The sequence below is a fragment of the Bos indicus x Bos taurus genome, chromosome 10 (assembly GCF_003369695.1).
Source record: "Bos indicus x Bos taurus breed Angus x Brahman F1 hybrid chromosome 10, Bos_hybrid_MaternalHap_v2.0, whole genome shotgun sequence".
Taxonomy (NCBI): Eukaryota; Metazoa; Chordata; class Mammalia; order Artiodactyla; family Bovidae; genus Bos; species Bos indicus x Bos taurus.
This window is the reverse complement of record NC_040085.1, coordinates 41,577,892-41,600,454: the sequence shown is the minus strand read 5'-3', so window position 1 is coordinate 41,600,454 and position 22,563 is coordinate 41,577,892. Positions and strand designations below refer to the sequence as shown.

General features: G+C 43.9%; 1 protein-coding gene and 1 pseudogene across 8 annotated transcripts in view; one reads left to right on the top strand and one right to left on the bottom strand.

Moving 5' to 3' along the window:
- Window positions 1-9,863: 9,863 nt before the first annotated feature.
- TLN2 (talin 2) overlaps window positions 9,864-22,563 on the top strand; it is a 496,539-nt gene continuing 483,839 nt past the window's right edge. For 5 of the 8 annotated variants that reach the window (XM_027553842.1, XM_027553840.1, XM_027553843.1 and 2 more), the window contains exon 1: window positions 9,864-9,996. The gene's annotated coding sequence lies outside the window, so the exon portion shown is untranslated. The remainder of the gene's footprint in view (window positions 9,997-22,563) is intronic. The other 3 variants (XM_027553838.1, XM_027553836.1, XM_027553834.1) reach the window with 1 other exon arrangement.
- On the bottom strand, window positions 10,829-22,200 carry LOC113899632 (annotated as a pseudogene).

The following is a 22,563-nucleotide window of genomic DNA, read 5'->3' as shown; positions in this document are numbered from 1 at the left end:
TGATTGAAGCCCAGTGAATGCAGGAAGTTTCTGTGTTGGAAACTTTGTACTCAACTACTTTCCCTTGTGGCTCAGCTGGTAAAGAATCCCCCTGCAATGTGGGAGACCTGGGTTTGATCCTTGGGCTGGGAAGATCTCCTGTAGAAGGGAAAGGCTATCCACTCCAGTAATCTGGCCTGGAGAATTCCATGAACTCTATAGTCCATGGGGTTGCAAAGAATCGGACATGACTGAGCAACTTTCACTCACTCACTGTAACAATAAGGATTATTAATAAAAGTTAGAATGGCATGGAGAGGAATTAGAGAGGTAAATGATATTAAAGTACTATTTCATCCCACTGATTATTGTAAAGAGCCCTATATTTCCATGGTGGCCTTGTGGTTCTCACCCACATATTAATACATTAAAAAAATTAAAATCTTTTAATTTCACAGGAGACCAAAATGATGTTTTTGCATATATTCTGATATGAAGGAAGATGAAATGTTATCCCTTTGTTTCTATTTTACCTTTGGGTAGAAAAAATTAAGCTAATTGAGTTGATGCTTGAGTTTTTTTTTTAATTTTAGTATTATTCATATTGCACTGGGAAAATACTTAAATAATAATGTTAAGAGCTGATGCATTACAAATCATCAGAATGGATATTTCCTTCTCTTTTTAGCTCCCTTCTGACTCACTAACCTAACCCTGCACATATTTGTGTATAATGTCAGCTTTACAGTCTTTGCAAAGGTGGTTCTAATGCTGAAAATTCTGAGTTTATATAATGCTGAAAGTTTGATAAAACTCAATGGAATCACCTTTGAGGCAAAATGAGAACAATTAAATCTTCTTAACCTGAGGAAGCTTCAGGAGATGGATCTGGTTGGCAGGAAGTAAAAGTATATTCAAAACGGTGAGACAAATGACATATGGGCCAGTTCATTTGAACTCCTGCATTGTAGTTGATCGCTAAGATTTAAATGAACACATAATGATGCCAAGCTGATATCAAAGGTGTCTGTTTTGAGCTGCTCTGGACAACAGAACATTGGGCTACAAGGACTACAGCTAAGCCTTTGTGCCTAGGATTGGTAGGGAAAACCATTATTTTTGGTGCATTCTAAAAGCTTATTTAATTTACATGCAGAGTACATCATGAGAAACGCTGGGCTGGAAGAAGCATAAGCTGGAATCAAGATTGCCAGGAGAAATATCAATAACCTCAGATATGCAGATGACACCACCCTTATGGCAGAAAATGAAGAGGAACTCAAAAGCCTCTTGATGAAAGTGAAAGAGGAGAGTGAAAAAGTTGGCTTAAAGCTCAACATTCAGAAAACGAAGATCATGGCATCCGGTCCCATCACTTCATGGCATATAGATGGGGAAACAGTGGAAACAGTGTCAGACATTATTTTGGGGGGCTCCAAAATCACTGAGAGGGTGATTGCAGCCATGAATTTAAAGGACGCTTACTCCTTGGAAGGAAAGTAATGACCAACCTAGATAGCATATTGAAAAGCAGAGACATTACTTTGCCAACAAATGTCCATCTAGTCAAGGCTATGGTTTTTCCTGTGGTCATGTATGGATATGAAAGTTGGACTGTGAAGAAAGCTGAGCGCCGAAGAATTGATGCTTTTGAACTGTGGTGTTGGAGAAGACTCTTGAGAGTCCCTTGGACTGCAAGGAGATCCAACCAGTCCATTCTGAAGGAGATCAGCCCTGGGATTTCTTTGGAAGGAATGATGCTAAAGCTGAAACTCCAGTACTTTGGCCACCTCTTGTGAAGAGTTGATTCATTGGAAAAGACTCTGATGCTGGGAGGGATTGGGGGCAGGAGGAGAAGGGGACGACAGAGGATGAGATGGCTGGATGGCATCACTGACTTGATGGACGTGAGTCTGAGTGAACTCCGGGAGTTGGTGATGGACAGGGAGGCCTGGCGTGCTGCGATTCATGGGGTCGCAAAGAGTGGGACACGACTGATCGACTGAACTGAACTGAACTGACATTAAGAGCTTGTCACTCTGAATGAAAGTGAAAGTCACTCTGAATGAAAGTGAAAGTCACTCAGTCAGCCATGTCTGACTCTTTGCGACCCTGTGGACTCTACAGTCCATGGAATTCTCCAGGCCAGAATACTGGAGTGGGTAGCCTTTCGTTTCTCCAGATCTTCCCAACCCAGGGATCGAACCCAGGTCTCCCACATTGCAGGTGGATTCTTTACCAGCTGAGCCACAAGGGAAGCCCAAGTATACTGCAGTGGGTAGCCTTTCCCTGAGCCACCAGGGAAGCCCCCCAGAAAGGCAAGGACTGTTTTTTGTTCAGTTGGATTCTGCGCAGCTGGGAGGGAGAGTGTTTTGCTCATAATGAGTCTTGGCACTAATCCAACAAATATTTGCTAAATCTATTTAAAGAAATAGGCAAGTAACAATTGTGTTGGATATATTTATTTTGTCTTTGATGTAGACCCAAAGCCATCACTTACCTCTCTGAAGAAACATTAAAAATATCTAATTTCTACCTACATTTACTCTATTTCAGTTCATCACTTTCAATTATGTAATAAAAAACAATTAATGACTTAGCCATAATTTAATCATCTTATTTGTTTAGAACCAGTCTATTCCATTTGAGGTTGATTTAGAATAATATTCCCTACATGAACATAAATACATTGTTTTAAAATTAAAGTTGGTTTGATGCCTAAACAAAATTTTTGGCACCTATAAGTAAATACATCTCTAGAGCCAAAGAAGCCATTCTTTTTAAAAAATTTATTTATTTTTGGCTGCACTGGGTCTTCGTTGCTGCACTTGGACTTTCTCCAGATGTGGTGAGTAGGGGATACTCTCTAGTTGCAGTGGGTGGGATTCTCACTGCAGTGGCTTCTCTTGTTGCAGAACGTGGGTTCTAGGCGTGCTCGGGCTTCAGTAGTTGTGGCAGTTGGGCTCAGTTGCTCAGCAGCATGTAGGATCTTCTTAGACCAGGGATCAAACTTGTGCCCCCTGCATTGGCAGTCAGATTCCTAACCACTGGACCACCAGGGAAGTACCAGCCGTTCTTATTCAATTAACTATGACCACAGATTAAAAAAAAAAAATTTTTTTTTTTTTTAGTTTAAAAGTCTTTCTACAATACCTTGGTATTAGAGAACATTTCATGAAAATATGTTTATACATATAGCATTTTAAAAAAATCCCTAATGACAAGAAAGACTTAAAAGTTAGACATTTAATAGTAAAGGAGTTTTGATAATCCACACTAAAAATATTTTAAAATGTTTTTAGCCACAGTATAATAACCCCAAACAAGTCTTCTCAACTCAGTTATCAAGCAACCAAAAGGGAAACATTTTGTCTCACATAATGCTGATATTCCTTTTCCTATTTGGAACCAGTCTGTTGTTCCATGTCCAGTTCTAACTGTTGCTTCCTGACACACAAGCTGGAATTAAGATTGCTGGAAGAAATATCAATAACCTCAGATATGCCGATGACACCACCCTTATGGCAGAAAGTGAAGAGGAACTCAAAAGCCTCTTGATGAAAGTGAAAGAGGAAAGTGAAAAAGTTGGCTTAAAGCTCAACACTCAGAAAACGAAGATCATGGCATCTGGTCCCATCACTTCATAGGAAATAGATGGGGAAACAGTGAAAACAGTGTCAGACTTTATTTTTCTGGGCTCCAAAATCACTGCAGATGGTGACTGCAGCCATGAAATTAAAAGACGCTTACTCCTTGGAAGGAAAGTTATGACCAACCTAGACAGCATATTCAAAAGCAGAGACATTACTTTGCCAACAAAGGTCCATCTAGTCAAGGCTATGGTTTTTCCAGTAGTCATGTATGGATGTGAGAGTTGGACTGTGAAGAAAGCTGAGCGCCGAAGAATTGATGCTTTTGAATTGTGGTGTTGGAGAAGACTCTTGAGAGTCTCTTGGACTGCAAGGAGATCCAACCAGTCCATTCTAAAGGAGATTAGCCCTGGGTGTTCTTTGGAAGGAATGATGCTAAAGCTGAAACTCCAGTACTTTGGCCACTTCATGTGAAGAGTTGACTCACTGGAAAAGGCTCTGATGCTGGGAGGGATTGGGGGCAGGAGGAGAAGGGGATGACAGAGGATGAAATGGCTGGATGGCATCACCGACTCAATGGACGTGAGTTTGAGTGAACTCCGGGAGTTGGTAATGGACAGAGAGGCCTGGCGTGCTGCGATTCATGGGGTCACAAAGAGTGGGACACGACTGAGCGACTGAACTGAACTCAACTGAACTGAATGCTGATATTAACCATGTGATTTGGATTAAAGATAAATCCAGTTTAACATCATAATTACTGGAATTCTTCCAGATAGCATGTTCTTCAGAGATACTTAAAGAACCTTCACTGGTGTGTTTTATATATCATAGGAAAACAAAATAAATCTCAAGCATCTCCTGTGTTGGGTACAATAATAACAATTGTTTCCTGAATCCATGTGAATGATTTCCTTTTCTTAAAAAAAACATTTAAATCTGCATCCTCCACTCCACACTGAATGTCAGGAATAAGGTGAGGCTCTATCCATGGAGATAGCTACAAAGCTAAAATATATTAATTCTGCGTAATGTCAAAAATCTGCCCTTCAAATAAAATGAAAGTAACTTATCAATTATATGCTGTACTGAAACTCAGATAATATTCTGTCTATAATTATTAGGTAGTAATCTCTCCTAGATCTTAAAATTATAGAGCAGATGGAGAGATTTCTATAAACCTAAAAGTGTCAAATGAGAATAAATAGAAGCTCAAGCATCCCATTTCCATCTCTGGTTCTGAGTAACAGGACATTTTCAGAAAACATGGTTCCCCTGTCCACCCTGTTTCTTGGAATGGGTAAGGCAATTTTGAAAATATCATGAACTGTTGGTGTACTGTATTGAGGAAATGCCAGAAAATATACCACAAAATATGAACAAAAGTATTAACAAAAGTAGAACAAAATGTTTGGTGGAATTTCTTTTTGTTTTTCAACATGGACACAATAGGGTTTTCTTAGGCATATGTGCAAATAGAAAGTTAAGAGGTTATGGCTAATAGGGAAATGGGTGAATAGATCAATTTCTTAGAATTTCTGTAGCACCAAGCAAGTATGGTTTGGTGTTTATAGCTCTCAGTTCAGTTCAGTCAGTCAGTTGTGTCCGACTCTCTGTGACTCCATGGACTGCAGCACACCAGGTTTCCCTGTCCATCACCAACTCCCGGAGCTTGCTCAAATTCATGTCCATCGAGTTGGTGATGTCATCCAACCATCTCATCCTCTGTCGTCCTCTTCTCCTCCTGCTTTCAACTTTGCCAGCATCAGGGTCTTTTCCAATGAGTCAGTTCTTTCTTTGAAAGTTTTTTTCAGGCGGCCAAAGAATTGGAGCTTCAGCTTTGGCAACAGTCCTTCCAATGAATATTCAGGGTTGATTTCCTTTATGATAGACTGGTTTGATCTCCTTGCTGTCCAAAGGATTCTCAAGAGTCTTCACCAACATCATAGTTCAAAAGCATCAATTCTTCGGCGTTCAGCTTTCTTTATGGTCCAACTCTCACATCCATACATGACTACTGGAAAACCATAGGTTTGACTATATGGACCTTTGTTGGCAAAGTAACGTCTCTGCTTTTTAATATGCTGTCTAGCTAGTGAAAAAAATAAATTTTAGTTCCAGATATATTTGTAATCGACTCAGAAGCTATCTCTTTGATTTAGTTCCCCCAATATCGTACATTTTAGTCACACAAAATGTGCATTTTTTTCAGTTTCTAATGATCTGCTTGGCAGGAATTGGGACAATATAGTGGTGGTGGTGGTTTAGTCGTTAAGTTGTTTCTGACTCTTGCGACCCCATGGACTGTAGCCCACCAGGCTTCTCTGTCCATAGGATTCTCCAGGGAAGAATACTGGAGTGGGTTGCCATTTCCTTCTCCATGGGACCATATGAAGACTTGGTAAATTGCTTAATGGAATGAGTTTTATCACAAGCTCTAGACTCTAAGATAAACTGCTACCATGTTTTCCTCTGCTGGATGGAGACAGAGTTCAAGAATGTGAACTTGTTAGATCAGGTTTTCTGCTGGTCTACAATGAATTATGATCACTGTAACTAGTAAAGAGAGGGACTAATAATAGCTGACTTTATAGAAATAGTTTAGAAGTAACTGTCTTTTAAGGACATGGAACCACAGACTGGTTCCAAATAGGAAAAGGAGTATGTCAAGGCGGTATATTGTCACCCTGCCTATTTAACTTATATGCAGAGTACATCTGGAGAGGGCAATGGCACCCCACTCCAGTACTCTTGCCTGGAAAATCCCATGGACGGAGGAGCCTGGTAGGCTGAAGTCCATGGGGTCGCTAAGAGTCGGACACGACTGAGCTATTTCACTTTCACTTTTCACTTTCATGCATTGGAGAAGGAAATGGCAACCCACTCCAGTGTTCTTGCCTGGAGAACCCCAGGGACCGGGGAGCCTGGTGGGCTGCTGTCTATGGGGTCGCACAGAATTGGACACAACTGACGTGATTTAGCAGCAGCAGCAGAGTACATCATGAGAAACACTGGGCTGGATGAAGCACAAGCTGGAATCAAGATTGCCGGGAGAAATATCAATAACCTCAGATATGCAGATGACACCACCCTTATGGCAGAAAGTGAAGAGGAACTAAAGAGCCTCTTGATGAAAGTGAAAGAGGAGAATGAAAAAGTTGACTTAAAGCTCAACATTCAGAAAACTAAGATCATGGCATCCAGTCCCATCACTTCATGGCAAATGGATGGGGAAACAGTGGAAACAGTGGCTGACTTTATTTTTGGGGGCTCCAAAATAACTTCAGATGGTGATTGCAGCCATGAAATTAAAAGACGCTTACTCCTTGGAAGGAAAGTTATGACCAACCTAGACAGCATATTAAAATGAGAGGCATTACTTTGTCAACAAAGGTCCATCCAGTCAAGGCTATGGTTTTTCCAGTAGTCATGTATGGATGTGAGAGTTGGACTATAAAGAAAGCTGAGTACTGAAGAATTGATGCTTTTGAACTGTGGTGTTGGAGAAGACTCTTGAGAGTCCCTTGGACTGCAAGGGGATCCAACCAGTGCATCCTAAAGGAGATCAGTCCTGGGTGTTCATTGAAAGGACTGATGTTGAAGCTGAAACTCCAGTATTTTGGCCACCTGATACGAACAGCTGACTCATTTGAAAAGACCCTGATGTTGGGAAAGATTGAAGGCAGGAGGAGAAGGGGATAGAGGATGAGATGGTTAGATGGCATCACAGACTCAATGGACATGAGTTTGGGTAAACTCCAGGAGTTGGTAATGGACAGGGAGGCCTGGGGTGCTGCGGTTCATGGGGTCGCAGAGTTGGAAACGACTGAGCGACTGAACTGAACTGCACTGAAGGTCTACAGAAGGTGTCTCAATTTCAAAGCAGTTACTGTAGGTTACTGGTAAAATCTATTTTACTTTTATTTGGAAAACTGTTGAAAAATAAACTATTAGCCATTAGAATGGTTAGAGTTGGTTTTTCTAAAGAAACAATAAATGGCTTTGAGGTTATTAAGAGAGGTTAGAGAAACTGAGACATCATAAAGATAGGTGAAGTGTTCAAAGTCAGTTGGTTAGAAGCCCAGACTAAAGCAAAGAATTCTAGGACTGATGTTCTCATTGGGGGAAAGGGTCTGATTGATCTGAGAACCACAAAATAGGCTAATTGAACACATAATGCATAGATATTTAGACACCTGCACCTCACTCCTCTGAATGTCTCAGGCTTAGCTGCTATTTTGAAACGAGTGAAATTACTGGACTAAACCAATGCTATATATAACTCTACAAGATGTTGGTATCCCAGGATTGCACTGATAGTCTAGCAGGAGAGATGACTCTTCAAATATCTCAGGAACTAGTCAAGTAGACAGTGAACAAATACGCCATTTTCATGGAACAAGTATTTATTGTGTACCTACTAAGTGTCCGGCCCTTTTAGGTACAGAGGCACAAGAAATAACTTTGCTATTATTTTCTAAAATTCAACAGCTTCTCACTGGCAGGCAGAGGGAGAACATGGGATATTTTGAGAATGGTGAATTAAATTATGGAAAATCTTTAAATCCAAGTTGGGGAAAAAATCTAATTTTGAGATGTTTGACAAGAAGTCACTGGGACCCATGAACTAACAACTAAGCAGAAGGGGAAAATGGCTTTAGTTGTAGTCAATTCTTCTCTTTGTCTTGAAGAGCCTCTTACACAAACCTGTCATTTGAGCTATAAAAATACGGTCAGTAAACCAAGGGACAATTTAGGTGGCATTAATTTAATGACCTTATTACCAATCTCTTACAAAAATCAATAAACATTTACTTTTCTAACCATCCCCTGAGGTGGCTTCTTGCCACCACCAGTGATTGTTAGACTGGGGAATGTTTAAAAGAGTGTGGTGAACAGAACCGTTTTGAACTTTCTCAAGTAGCCAGTTCATTGGTTCTCTAACTGTGCTTTTTGCTTTATAAAGTTTATTTTCTGAAATAAGTTACAAAGCTGTTCTCTGTTATTAACATCTGTGGTCATAGTAAAGTCAACTCCATCAGCCCTGACAAGAACATGCTTTTTTTTTCTTATAGAGTATCCAGCCTTATCCAATGTCTCAACAGAGTTCATCGAGACAGATCAATTTACATAGTCTCCAGTTCATAAGGGCAGAAGTTTCATGCTCTGAGAAACACTAAAAAGTTGTGGTAGTTTCAGTTAGGAGTAATTAAAGAGATTTGCTACCTGTTTTTTGGGAAAAGGAGTTAATCCTGATTATTTTATATTGGGATGGAGAAAAATGCAAGGTCTTTTCTTATTAAAAACATTTTATTTGTAATTACAAAAGTTATGTATGTCCCTTGGAGAAGGAAATGGCAACCCACTCCAGTACTCTTGCCTGGAAAATCCCATGGACCGAGGATCCTGGAAGGCTACAATCGGGTCGAAAAGAGCTGTACACGACTGAGCGACTTCACTTTCATGTGTCCCTTATAGAAAAATCACAAACTAGAACTAAGCAGACAAAGAAAAATCACCCACAACTCCAATTACCGAGCCCCAGTTAACATCTTGGTTTCTGCTTCCAGTCTTTTCTACCTCTCCACATAATTTCAAAAATGACATCATATAGTACATAGTGTTTTGCGATGTCTCCTGACCTCCAAAACTTCTCATTGTTTCAGGTCATCCTACAACATTTCCTAATGGCTGTGTAATTGCAAAGATATATCATTGACTTTAAGGGCACAGTAGGCAGGAGAAAATTTTCTTCTGCTGAATTTAATAGATTACACCCCCTCATCCCTAAAAGCCGTTCTCTAAATCCCTAAATGACCTCTGACCTGGTGGGTTTTGGTGTCGGCGCGTGCGACACTTACAGAGAGGGACAATCCTGCTTGGGGTTCCCACCGACAGCATCGCTAAAGGACCCCAGAGCCCACCAGGTTCCTTGTGTTGGAACCTCACCTCGCTTCCCCTCCGCGGCGGGCCAGCGGTTTGGGGAAGCGCTCTGCGGACCCAGGGGCCCCATTCCCCAAGACGGTGCATTCCCTTCCTCTTTACACAGCAGACTCGAGCTCTGCGACAGTTCGGCCGGCGCCCCCCTTTGCCCCCGAAACCTCCCAGCACCGGACGGCTGGCTAGAGACCTAAGAGATGCCCGGTGGAGCCCGTGCCTGCCCAACCTCGGTGCCGCGCTGCGCGGCGGCCGAACCCTGGCCGCGCGGGGCCGCGCCGTCCCCGAGTGATGACGCGCTTCCTGCCCTCCCGGCGCTCCCGGGCCGTGCGCTCGCGCTCGCCCTCGGCTCTTGTTCCGCGCCTGGAGCCAGCGGCGGCGGCAGCGGCTGGGGCGGCTGCGGGAGCGGAGCGGTAGCTGGGCGCGCTGGGGGACGCCGGCTGCACTCCGAGGCAGGCGCTCTGCAGTGAGACAGTAAATGCATCCCCCGGTAAGGCGCACGGCTCACTCGGGTTTTCCTCTTCCTCCAGCTGCATGCACGTTGCATGAATTTCTCGTGTCTTTTCCCTCCCCTTTACAGAAGGAAAATGTGGGTGGTTTTCCCCTTCCTTTTGCATCTCGTGAGTGATGCCAATGCAGAAAAAACCTCGCAAAGCTCCCAGATTTGATGTTCTAGGGAGCTTTTTGCAGGAAAATAAAAATAAAATGAAATTAATGCACCTGTCTATTGCACATGTATGTTTTACTGCGCTGGACCCGAGCGCGGCGGTTTGCAAACAGCCTCACAGCCGGCTCCCGAGAGCGGATTCCTAGCTGTGGGCAGCTGGTCCCCTGCGGGGCTCCCCCTGGGTTTCCGGTAACTGGGCTTTGAAAAGCGGCCCCGCCTGTCTGGAGTGTCCCCTCGGCCCCGGCCGGGCCCCCGCGCCGGGAGAGTTGGCGCGGGCAGAGCGGCTTCGTTCCAGCACTGGTCGCCCCGACTCCAGCGCCACTTTGCAAACAAGTCTCCGGCCGGGCTCCGGGCAAAGACAGCCGGCCGGTGCGGAGCTCCTTTCCCAGTCCCGGACTCTCAGACCTGCCGATTCCACGATTGTGTTACTTGGCAATCTCGCCACTAGCAAACTGCTGGAAGCTGGGGGACCAAGAGCGAGGGGAGGATTGGGATTCAGTGCCGCCGCTGTCCTCGCGCTGGACCAGGGGCGCCCTCTCCTTCCTTGGCCCCAGGAGCTGAAATTTCGCCCCCGTCGGGAGCCAGGGGTCCCGGACACCGGCATTTCGGGATTCCCCAAGGGGACCGAGGAGCGACGTTCGAGGGCGCCATATTTTCAGTGGGTCTTGGCTACCGAGGGGAGTGGGCGAACAGCTGGTGGGCCGGGGGAAGAGCGCGGCGCCCCGGCAGGAGAGGCTGGAGCGGTTTTCCCCGGGAAAGTTTGTGCGCCCAGGCCGGCACGGAGGCGGCTCCACAGGGCGCGCACCGCGCCTGTCCCCGCAAGGGCGCGCGGGCTGCAGCGCGTCGCCAGGCCGGCTCGCTGGGGTTGAGGGCCGAGAGCCGCCGTCAGAGACTGCGCGCTCTGCCTGCCTCGGTCCACGGTCCCGCTGAGACGCGGCGGTCGGGCTCCGAGGCGCAAGGAACACGCCCCTCTCCTGCGGCCGCGGCCGCCGGGGCGCTCCGCTGGAGCCGTGCGCTTGACCGCTTTTCCCGGTCGGGCGCCGGTGTGGACCGTCTTGCTGGCGCCAGGACCCTCCTGGGTGCCCATCAGAGCGCGGGAGCTCACTCCCAGCGTAAAGGAGGAGCCCCGGTTATCGTCCGTGGTTTGCGGTGACCCCGTGGCGGAAGACCAGCCCGAGCCGCCTCTCGACTCTCTGGCTGCGGCCGCGACAGCAGCAGCGCCCGCGGCTGCGTGCTCGGCTCTCCCCGCGGTGCCAGCTGGTGGAGGCGAGGTCAGGGGGACATTCCAGAAGTTGGGGTTTCACGGGATGCGTGGGGAAACTTGGATTTTTGCTGCCCGTGAAGAACCCAGGTGACTTGGGAAAAGGAGATTGATTCAGAATGCCTGTCTTGTGGTTAAAACTAACCTCTGGTTATTTCTAGACGATGAGAGAGGGGAATGAGCGGAAGTGTTGGTGTTGTCCGAGACGCATTTAAAGACGCGAGAGTAGCGGGGCGGGGTGGGTGTTCTGGAGAACTGGACCCCCAGATATAATAAATTACAAGCAGCTCGGTGCTCTAAATACCACTGAACTTTGGCTTCTGATAGAACCCGGGGTGCTGAGTGGTGACATTCGTCAGGTTGAGCGCTATTCTCCTTTCTTCAGAGCTTGGAGTTGGCGACTTCTCGGGAGGGGGGCGGTGGGGAAATCTTTACTTTTGAGATAGATTGTGATCTCTGCTTTGTGAAGGGGCAGGGGAAGGGCGAGTTGGCTGACCTACAGTTCGCTGGCAGGAACGTGCCAGCCTTTTTCCTTGGCTAGAGAAATGATGCCATAGTATTGAGGTCATGTCAGCACTTTGGGGCTTCATCATTGGAAAGGCTTTATGGGATCACTGAGAGCATGTGGGGGAGGGGGGAGGCTTTCATCTCAGAGATGTGCCCTGTGATGTCAGGATTTAGGCTGCTCTTACGTCTGTCCCTTCAATAAATACTATCCAGTGAGAATGTCAGGCATTGAATTTCCAACATTTTATCTTCCTTGGCTGATCTGGGGTACCTATGCAAAAACCCGGGAGAGGCCATGGATGTGACAAGACACATGACCTTGAGAGAGGAGGGATACCTGCAAAAATGCTAATTTTGTTTTCACTGAGCCCTAGAACTGTGGAGAACAACCTGAGCCTAAGATACATTTTTCTAGAATTAGCGTAATTAATTTAGGAGAGAATCAAATTAGTTGCTGAAAGCCTCCATCCCTTTTGTAAACTTGCCAGTCTTAGAAATGGTGCCTTGAATCAGAAAACACAGGGCTCCTCAGATTGGGGAAGTCCTTGGATTCTCTCTGCCTTTGTACCCACTCAGGTCATCAAGGAGTACTGAAGAATTATTAGAGGTTCTGTTTTTGGCATTGATGTGCTTTTACCTCCAAAGGGAAAGTGCACTTTTAAAACTTGGCCCTGTTCATTGAGTTATTGGGGATATTCTTTATAGGCATAGGTTTATTTATATGGGTTTTGAATTCATCTACTGTTAAATCTACTTGTTTGGGGATTTTCAAACAGTATTCCCTAAAGTATTTTTAAGCAAAGTCAGGTTTTAGAAAGAGGTGTGTGTGTGTTATTTGCTTTAGTCTAGTTTCTTCTATAGCTCAAATTATACTGATTCTCCCATTCCTCCTCTCCCTGTTACCAGCAGATCATTTGTTTCCAAGAGCAGTTAAGGATGGTTATAGGTGGTGAACAATTTAAATTTTTACCAACTGCTCAGAAAAAAAAAAAGTCTAAAGATGTATTTATTCATCTTAGTATTGTGCTTAATAACTATATGTATGTCACATATTTTTTGTGCATGTGCTAAACATTACATAATAAAAATCTAAAGTATTCTCAATAAAGCTAAAATTAAAAATTAAAAAAGTTTTATTATAAACCCTTGTATCTTCATTCAATATATATATTTTTTATGCCTCTCTTAACAAAGTGTTACAGATTGTGCTTTGTTGCCTCTTGCCTGATTCTTCAGAGAAGGCGATAGCACCCCACTCCAGTACTCTTGCCTGGAAAATCCCATGGACGGAGGAGCCTGGTAGGCTGCAGTCCATGGGGTCGCTAAGAGTCGGGCACGACTGAGTGACTTCACTTTCACTTTTCACTTTCATGCATTGGAGAAGGAAATGGCAACCCACTCCAGTGTTCTTGCCTGGAGAATCCCAGGGACAGGGGAGCCTGGTGGGCTGCCGTCTATGGGGTCGCACAGAGTCAGACATGACTGAAGTGACTTAGCAGCCTGATTCTTATTATAACTTCTTGGCTTGATCAAAGTTCCTGCAATTTTTTCCTATTAAGATTTTATAACTTCAAGAGGTTAGAAATGTTTATTCATTTTGGAGAATTGCCTGTCAAGTTACTGTGTGGTGTGTGTGTTGTGGTGTGTGTGTGGCATGCCCAGACTCTTGGGACAGTGTCTAAAATTTGTGATATCTGACATTACTACTTCAGAACTTTTGAGTCATAATGTTTTCTTGGAGGTTTGAGGTGGTGAATTAGCCAATACAGGAAGTACTAAAAAAGAGTTAAGTAATTCAAAGTTATTTTTATGGGTTAAAAAAAAAATTAAAGACAAGAAGGAAAACTTAATAAGCAGGACCAGAATTACAGCTTAACATATACCCAACTGGTGCCTTTTTAATTACAGTACTTTCCCCCAGAACTTTTTAATCCTATTACTCTTATATTTAATAAGGAGACTAGTTAAAATATAAGCCAAACAGAACTATTACAAATAATGGGGATAAATGCTGGGTATAACCAGATGTTTTGCCTAAAGTTAAAAGAGTTAAGAAATCTGAACTCTATCAAACTCCCCTGTAGGCTGTCCTCAATTCCCTTCCTCAATAAGCAGGAAATTTTCAAAGGCAAAAAAACCTTGGATGGCAGTGGAGATAAAACAAGAAAAGAACAAAATGTTTAAGGTGGACTTCACCTGTCTGTTGACCAAGCCTGTGGCTTAGTGGCAGGTGTCCCTTGGTTTTGAGAGCCTTTGATTATGTACCACCCAGAGCTGTGAATCAAGACGGCTTTTTTGCCGCTCTTTCACAGTGGGTTGTTAGAGTCAGTGCTAGGACAGTGTTTCATTTCTCCGTTAACCAACAATTAAATTTCATCCAAAGTGATGTTGTTCTGAATATGTAGAATAGGAAGTGAATATTTGTATTTCCCTTTACTCTTTTAGCTGCACTCAAACAAAATTTTCTAAGTCTGCTATTCACTGCTATTCTGATTGTTTTTGAGGGTTTATTGTGTACTTAGACATCTCCTGGCCTCACCCCACACACCCAGTTCCTAGAACATGATCTTTTATACTTTATGCGTCTTGCAGATTGGGAGGTGGAGGAGGGCAATAGTATGAGATTAAATAGTACTTGAAGGACAGCATGATCAAAGATATGCAAAGGATGTGAACAGGCAATTCTCGAGATAAGGGGTATACAAATGGTCATAAACGTGAAAAGATTCTCATAACACATCACGGTCAGGGAAATGCAAATTAAAAAGCCAAGAACGGTTAGTTTTCTGTTCATCCAATTAGTGCGTGTTTTAAAGGTTGGTAACATCCTCTGTTAGGTGGGTTGGAGGCAACCCTCAGACTCTTGGTGGGAGTATGAATGGGTACACCCTTGTGGGAAAGCAGACAGTTTCAGTGAAAATTTGAAATGTGTATATTTGTGTATGCAGTCGCATATTTGGAATCCTTTCTTGCAGAAGTAGAAACAGCATGTAGGGATCTGTGTGTGAGGATGTTTGTTGCCAGATTACTACAGTAAATAAGCTAGAAGCATTATGAGTTTCCATCAGTAGGATGAATATATAGGGTCCATATATATGGACCCTCTCATCCATATATAGAGAGATTATTTTGTGAAGGATGTCTATGATATATGTAAATAAAAAAGTTGGCAAATATCATATGTGGTATGATACTATTTCTGATTTAAAAAAGAAGCCCTATGTGTATGACCTTGAAGAAAGATATGGAAGGACACATTAAAACCGAATATTGTTTAAAATTAGCTGTGGGGCGGAGGGGTGATTAACTTGCTCCCTATACACCTTGAATGGTTTACTTGCCTAAACATTCAGGCTTTTTTCATATGGAAACATTTTAAAGAATTATTTGGTTAATGAATACGAAATTTGTCTGGAACCATTTTAGAAACAAAAACTGGGCAATATTCTGTTTTTTTTTTTTTCCTGATCCATTCTGCAGCAATCTCTTGTCTCTTTGGAAACTTTCAATTATCTTCTAAAATTCTGAGATTTCCCAACTTTAAGTGAAATCCTTCAGTATAAGCCTTGGCTTCCAGAAGAGCTATTTACCTTTGTCTCCCAGGACAATGATGATAAGAGTTTGTGAAGCCCTTTTCCTTGACTTTCTTTGATCCCATTCTGAAGGTAGAGGGGAGGTCTTCTGGCCAACTGGAGAGTCTTCCAGGAGACAGGCAGCATGTCCTCAAACTTGGTTTTCCTGAGCCTGAGAGAGAGAGAGAGACATGAGTGTGTTAGTTGCTTAGTCATGTCAGACTCTTTGCACTCCATGGATTGTAGCCTGCCAGGCTCCTCTGTCTGTGGAATTCTCCAGACAAGAATGCTGGAGTGAGTAGCCATTCTCTTCTCCAGGGCATCTTCCCGATCCAGGGATCGAACCCGGATCTCCTGCATTGCAGGCCGATTCTTTACCATCTGAGCCATCAGGGAAGCCCAGAGCTGCTGCTGCTGCTGCTGCTGCGTCGCTGCTAAATGATTCTGCTGGCATTTGAATCCCGGTCTCCATCCATACTATCTTTAGCTTAGCTGATTGCTCTACCTGTGTACCATTTTCAATCCTGCCTCTAGATGTGTTTTTTGAAACTTAATAGTATTTGAGTTCTTGGCAGTCACTACCAAAAAAATGAAACTTTCAAAAGCAGTGACACCTCCATTCACATTTTAAAAAGTACATATCACATGACTCTGAATGCTGGTGGGACACTCAGAATCTCAACCACTTGGAAGCCAGGGCTGTGCTGCAAATTTGAAAACCGTGCTTTAGATTCAGTGGTTTCCAGGTGTGAATGCCTCAGAATCCCCTGCACAGTGACTCTTTAAGACCCCATGGACTATAGCCCACCAGGCTTCCCCATCTGTGGGAAGGATATATCTAGGCAAGGATACTGGAGTGGGTAGCCATTCCCTTCTCCAGGAGATCTTTCCAAACCAGGTATTGAACCCAGGTCTCCTGCATTGCAGGCAGGAGATGGTGATTCTTCACCATCAGAATCACCTGGAGGACTTGTTAAAACCCACTTTGTTGAGCCACAGTTTTAGATTCTGCAAGTCTTGGGTGAGTGAGTAAAGTGAGTGAAGTCGCTCAGTTGTGTCCGACTCTTTGCGACCCCATGGACTGTAGCCTACCAGGCTCCTCTATCCATGGAATTTTCCAAGCAAGAGTACTAGAGTGGGTTGCGATTTCCTTCTCCAGAGAATCTTCCCAACCCAGGGATTGAACCCAGGTCCCCTGCATTGCAGGCAGATGCTTTACCGTCTGAGCCACCAGGGAAGTCTTGGGTAGGGCCTGACAATTTGCATTTTTAACAAGTTCGCAGATCACACTGATCTTCCTAGTCCTGGACCATACTTTGCAAACCACTGGTGTAGGGGAACAGTTTCTTGTGTTTTGCAGCTGTTGTGTTCTTGTCCAGCCAGTGCTCTACCCTTTCATGGATGGAAGTTACAATGCCAGTCGAGGCAAATTAACTCAGTTTTATCAGTTTCACCTTGCTGAGAAAAAGAATTATTTGAGTTACTTTACTGAACTGTTGTCTGTATCCGATGTAGGTGTTTGGGGATATAATGATGTTTCGTACATGGATGTGTGGTTAATCTACAGTGAAAGTCAAAGTTCAGGTTTATTTTAAATATTCTGTAGTGGATTCTCATGGGAAAGCAGAGAAGCCTATTAGTCTCTGGTTCCTGTTTTTTTGTTTTTCATCATACTCCCCTGGAGGGTGGACCCCTTCTGTAGGGTTCTCCACCCTGGCCACGTGTTGGGATCACTTGGGGATATTGATTTAGTTGGTCTGGATGGGGCCTGGACATTAGTGGGTAAGTTCTCCAGGTAATTCTAATATGTAGCTGGGGTAGAGAACATGCATCTACAGTTCTCAGGGTCACTTTGCCTTATTCTTTGAAGATGGTGTTCATCTGGACCACAGTCCCTTCTCTGATCAACATTTTTGGTAACTTGGGCATCTATGTAGATTGTCCACCCAACTCAGTCCTTTGACCAACTCTCTTTTAGTTATCCTTTCTTCTGTCTACTTCAGCCATCCCTCCCACAGTTATTCTTAGACTGCTGGTTCTCAACAGTTTTGCCACCCAGAGGCTATTTGGCAATGTCTAGAGACATTTTGGAGAAGGAAATGGCAACTCACTCCAGTGTTCTTGCCTGGAAAATCCCAGGGGTGGAGGAGCCGGTAGGCTGCAGTCCGTGGGGTCGGGAAGAGTTGGACACGACTGAGCGACTTCACTTTCACTTTTCACTGTCATGCATTGGAGAAGGAAATGGCAACCCACTCCAGTATTCTTGCCTGGAGAATCCCAGGGACTGGGGAACTGGTGGGCTGCCGTTTATGGGGTCACACAGAGTCGGACACGACTGAAGCGACTTAGCAGCAGCAGGAGCAGCAGAGACATTTTAGGGCTTCCCGGGTAGCTCAGTGATGAAAAATCTGCCTGCCGATGCGGGAGACGCAGGAGACTTGGGTTCAATCCTTGGGTCAGGAAGATTCCCTGGAGGAGGAAATGGCAACCCATTACAGTATTCTTTGCCGGGAAAATCCCACGGACAAAGAAGCTTGGCGGGCTACAGTCCATAGGGTCTCAAAGAGTCGGACACGACTGAGCAACTGAGCACACAGGCATGCAGAGACATTTTTGTCTGTCACACCTTGAGGGGACATGGAAGTGCGTCAGGTATTCAGTGAGTGGAGGCCTGGGATGTTGGCAAACACTGTATAATGCACTCCCCCAGTACCCGCCCCCATATGTAGAGAATTACGTGGCCTAAAACATAAGCAGTGTCACGATAGAGAAACCTTGCCCTGGTGTCCTGGGGGAGTTTTTTTTTTCAAACCCCGATTTATAGGAGAAATACATCTTATGTGATGACCCAATGCAAATATACATACAACGGAACCAAGTTTCACCAACAGTGTTCACCCTTACTAGCTGTAATGTAGTCACATACTTTTTATTTTGTCTCATTAAAAAAAAATTGCTGGTCATGACCGGCTAAATTGATTTTATTACCCACTAAACTTGGAATCGCAAGTGTAGACCTTATCATTACCAATAACTGTACCTCCATCAAAATCTTGACAAGCATTCCCATCTGACCCTCGCCTTTTCTCTTTCACCTTATTCCTGTTATTACCCAAGTGCACCCAGCCTGCACCCTCCAAGGGGCTCTGACCTGGTGACCCTTGCACTTCTTCATCCTCTGTCACCCTTATTATCTCTTCCCACTATGCCCCACCCTCAACCCCCACCCCAAGGTGCTTGCCTACATCCCACAACTTCTTTGACTATTTCTCCCTTCATCTTACTTTCCTAGGAAAACTCCATCCTCTGTCCACCCTGCTCCTGCCTCAGGCTGATGAACCTGGCTGGAGAAAACCAGCCATCCTGCATCGTCTCACTTTTTATTTATGACCATAAACCTCCAGATGGACTCTTGGCACTGCAGAGCCCACTGTATTTCTGTCCCCACCTCACTGGCAGCTGATGACTTGGCTTATTTCACTGAGAAAAAGGAAGCAGTTGGGAAGTAGTTTCATCATTTCCTCATGCTAAATCTGCTAGCCTACCTGCACTGTAGCTGCACAGCCCTGGAGCCTGTTCCCTGTTGGCATGCAAGGCTCTCACTCGTGCATGAATCTTCTTTCCCTTCTGCACCATCAGCTTTCTCCCTCTGATGGATCATCTCCATGAGAAACATACTGTAGTCTCTCTCATCTTGAGGGGAAAAGTACCACCAACACAACACTCTTAACCCAATATCCCAGTTGACAGTTCTCCCAATTCCTCTATTCTCCCTTGGAGTCAGTATCTTCCAAAAGAATTGTCATACATTCTGTTCCATGTCCCTCTCTCATTCTGTCTTGAACCCACCAATTTGGCTTCTGTCCCATCCCTTCACAGAAAGTACACTTCTCCAGGCGCCAGTGATGCCTGGTGGCCAGCGCTTAGTTGTCATTGCCTGTGGCCTCGGCAGCAGGTAGCCAGCTCTCTCTTTGGCTGTCTTCACTTGGCTTCTGCGCCACGGTCCTCACCTGGTTTTCCTCCTACACTCAGGCTGTTCCAGCTCCTGCTCTGCTGCTTGATCTCCTCCTTCTGGCTTCTGAAGGTGGGGGCTGTTCTCTCACACTTCACTTGACTTGGGTGTCTGTTCCAGTATCGCCTCCATAGAGGTCTTCCTAGGTCCCCCTTGTCCCTGCTCTCAGCCTCTTCCTTGTTTTCATATCACGTGTCATCCCCTGATAACAGGCATACCTAGGAGATGGTGTAGCTTCCGTCCCAGACCACTGCAATAAAGTGAATATCAAAGTGAGTCATACAAAGTTTCTGGTTTGCTAGAGTATATTTATACTATACTAAAGTCTATTACAGTATATAGGCTATATGTAGTATATAGTATATTATAGTAAATAGGCTTCCCTGGTGGCTCAGATGGTAAAGAATCTGCCTGCAGTGTGGGAGACCTGAGTTGATCCCTGGGTTGGGAAGATCCCATGGAGAAGGAAATGGCAAGCCACTCCAGTATTCTTTCTTGGAGAATTCTATGACAGAGGAGCTTGGCTGCAGTCCATGGGGTTGCAAAGAGGCAGACATGACTGAGCTACTGACATTTTCACTTTCATAGTCTATTAAGTGTGCAGTAGCATTGCATCTAAAAAACACCAATGTACATATCTTAATTAAAAATGATTTTATTGCAAAAAAGGGATAACCGTCCTCTGAGTCTTCAGAAAGTCATATTTTTTTTTTGGCTGGTGGAGGGTCTTGCCTTGATGTTGATGGCTGCTAACCTATTTTTGAGGTGATGGCTGAAGGTTCGGTGGTTGTGACCACATCTTAAAATAAGACAACAATGAAGTTTGCCACATGGCTTGACTCTTCCTTTCATGAATGGTCTCTGTAGCAGGCAGTGCTGTTTGATAGCATTTTACCCACAGTAGAGCTTCTTTTAGAACTGGAGTCAGTTCTCTTAAACCATGCTGCTGCTTTTTCAACTGAGTGTATGTCATATTCTGAATCCTTTGGTGTCATTTCAGTAACCTTTACAGCATTTACGAGGAGCAGATGCCATCTCAGGAAACCACTTTCTTTGCTCATGCATAAGAAGCAGTTCCTCATTCATTCAAGTTTTCTCATGAAATCTAAGCAATTCAGTCACATCTTCAGGCTCCACTTCAGATTCTAATTCTCTTGCTGTTTCCACCACATCTGCAGTTACTTCCTCCACTGAAACCTTGAACCCTCAAAGTCATCCATGAGAGTTGGAATCAGCTTCTCCAGATTCCTGTTAATGTTGTTATTTTGACCTCTTACCACGAATCATGAATGTTCTTAATGGTGTTTAGACTGGTGAATCCTTTCCAAAAGGTTTTCAGTTTGTTTTGCCCAGATTTATCAGAGGAATCACTGTCTATGGCATCTGCAGCCTTATAAAATGCAATTCTTAAAAGAATAAAACTTAATAGTTGAAATGACTCCTTGATCCATGGGCTACAGAATGGATGTAAAAATGAAAAACATTCATCTCATTGTACGTCTCCATCAGAGCTCTTGGATGACCAGGTGCATTGTCAATGAGCAGTAATATTTGAAAAGAAATTTTTTTTTTTTTTTGTGGGCAGTAGGTCTCAACAGTGGGCTTAAAATATTGAGTAAGCTGTGTTGTAAACTGGGTGTGCTGTAATTCAGGCTTTGTTGATACATTTACAGAGCACAGGCAGAATAGCTTGAGTCTTTTTCTTAAGGGCTTTAGGACTTTTAGAATGGTAACTGAATATTGGCTTCAACTCCAAGTCATCCTCTGCATTAGCCCCTAAAAAGAGAGTCAACCTGTTGTCCTTCGCAGAGCCAGGCATTGACTTCTCCTCTCTAGCTATGGAAGTCTTAGATGACATCTTCTAGTATGACTGTTTTATCTATATTGAAAAATCTGTTGTTTAGTGTAGCCGCCTTCATTAATGATTTTAGCTAGATCTTCTGGATATCTTGTTGCAGGTTTTGGCGTCAGTACTTGCTGCCTCACTTTGCACTTTTATGTTATGGAGACAGCTTTTTTCCTTGAACCTCGCTAACCTATTTCTGCAAGCTTCAGGCTTTTCTCCTACAGCTTCCTCACCTCTCTCAGCATTCCTGGAATGGAGGAGAGTTAGGGCCTTGCTTTGAATTAGGCTTTGGCTGAAAGGAATGTTGTGGCTGGCTTGATCTTCTATCCAGACTGATAAAACTTTCTCCATGTCAGCAATAAAGCTGTTTCCCTTTCATATCATTTGTCTATCCGCTGAAGTATTACTTTCAATTTCCCTTAAGAACTTTTCCTTTGCATTCATTCACAGCTTGGCTGTTTGGCTCAAGAGACCTCGCTTTTGGCCTGTCTGGGCTTTTGACACGCCTTCCTCACTCAGCTTAACCATTTCAAGCTTCTGATTTAAAGTGAGAGATGTGTGACTCTTCCTTTCACTTGAACACTTAGAGGCTTTTGTAGGCTTATTAATTGGCCTAATTTCAGTATTGTGTCTCAGAAAATAGAGAAGCTGGAGGAGAAGGAGAGAGACGGGGAGCTGCTGGTTGGCGTAGCAGCCAGAACACATTTATTAAGTTCGTCATCTTATTTGGGTGCAGTTCACAGTACCTGCCAAACAATTATAATTGTTACATCAAAGATCTATGATCACACATCACCTTAACAAATATAATTATATCGAAAAGGTTTGAAATATTGTGAGAATTACCAAAATGTGGTACAGAGACAGGAAATGAGCAAATGTTTTTTGGAAAGATGGTCCTGATAGACTTGCTCAACACAAGGTTGCCACAGACATTCAGTTTGTAAAAATAGTGGCATCTGCAAAGCTCAGTAAAGCCAAGTGCAGTAACATGAGGTCTGCCTGTATTACATACATGATTCATTGCATGCCTGTCTCATGGCACTAGAATGTAAGCTCGTGAGAGAAACCATCCATGGCACCCTGTCCACAAGAGTCAAACAACATCTGGCACATGGTAGATCATCAACAACAAAATTTTTTTATTGAAATGTAATTGACTTACAGTGTTGTGTTAATTTCTGCTATACAT